The sequence below is a fragment of the Sinocyclocheilus anshuiensis genome, unplaced genomic scaffold (assembly GCF_001515605.1).
Source record: "Sinocyclocheilus anshuiensis isolate Anshui unplaced genomic scaffold, SAMN03320099.WGS_v1.1 scaffold1160, whole genome shotgun sequence".
Classification (NCBI taxonomy): domain Eukaryota; kingdom Metazoa; phylum Chordata; class Actinopteri; order Cypriniformes; family Cyprinidae; genus Sinocyclocheilus; species Sinocyclocheilus anshuiensis.
Window position 1 is genome coordinate 402445 of NW_015552641.1, and position 1374 is coordinate 403818.

Here is a 1374-nt window from a genome sequence, read left to right on the forward strand (position 1 = left end):
ACTGTACAGGCCTTAAAGAGACAGTTCACCCAAAAATGGTCACCCTCATGGCCTTACAAACCTATATACAGTTGTGGTCAAAAGTTTCCATACACTGCTGTATCTGCAAAATGTTAATTATTTTACAAAAATAAGAGGGATCATACAAATGCATGTTATTTTTATTTAGTACTGACCTGAATAAGATATTTAATATACAGTGCGTATAGAAAAGAATCACCCCCCTTTAAAATAATTGCATTTTGTTGCTTTGCAGCCTGAAATGAAGATGGACACAGTTTTTGTTTTATCCAGCTGTATTTACTCAGAGCAACTTATAACATCCACGTGAAAGATAACACCAGCATGTCAAAAAATAAATAAATAAGTTACAAAGCCATTTGACTTTCAACTGTGATCAGCTGTGGTCATTTTGATTATCTCAGCATGAAAAAAGCTTTCCTGAAGTATTTCAGTCCTTGGTAGTGCAACTGAAGCAAACAATCAACTATGGGTGGCAAGGCACTGTCAAAAGACCTCCGGGATAAAGTTGTGGACAGGCACAAGTCAGGAGATTTCAAAAATTCAAAGGCTTTATCAATGCCTAGAAGCACAGTGAGATCTATTATTAAGAAGTGGAAGGTAATTGGTACAACACAGACCATCCCTGGATCAGGATGTCGCTCCAAACTGGATGAAAGAGCCAGGAGGAAACTGGTTAGAGAGACCTACAGCAACTCTGAAGCAGTTGCAGGAATTTTGACAAAGAGTGGTCATTGTGTGTATGTGACAACAATATCACAAATTCTCCACAAATGTGGCTTGGCTTGTCAAGTCAAGTCAAGTCACCTTTATTTATATAGTGCTTTTAACAATACAGATTGTTCCAAAGCAACTGAACAGCATTAATTAGGAAAATAGTGTGTCAATAATGCAAAATGACAATAGTAAACAAATTTTTCAGTTAAAGACAGTTCATCATTGAATTCAGTGATGTCAACATCCAGCTCAGTTTAAATAGTATCTTTGCAATCAAGTCAACGGTATCGCTGGAAATGAAGTGTCCCCAACTAAGCAAGCCAATTCTTCATATAGATCATTTTTTTGCAGGAAGGAGCACAATTGTATGCTTGTAGGCTTGTATGGGAGGGTTGCAAGAAAAAAGCCACTCATCAAGAAAGGCCACTTGCAGTCATGACTGAGCTTTGCCAAAACGCACCTTGAAGATTCTGAGGCCACATGAGACTAAAATTGAATTATTTTCCCTCAACACCAAACAACCATCCAAATAACAGCATTCCTACAGTAAAGCATGGATGTGGTAATATCCTGTTATGGGGTGTTTCTCTGCAGCAGGGACTGGAGCACTTGTCAGGATAGAAGGAAAAATGGATG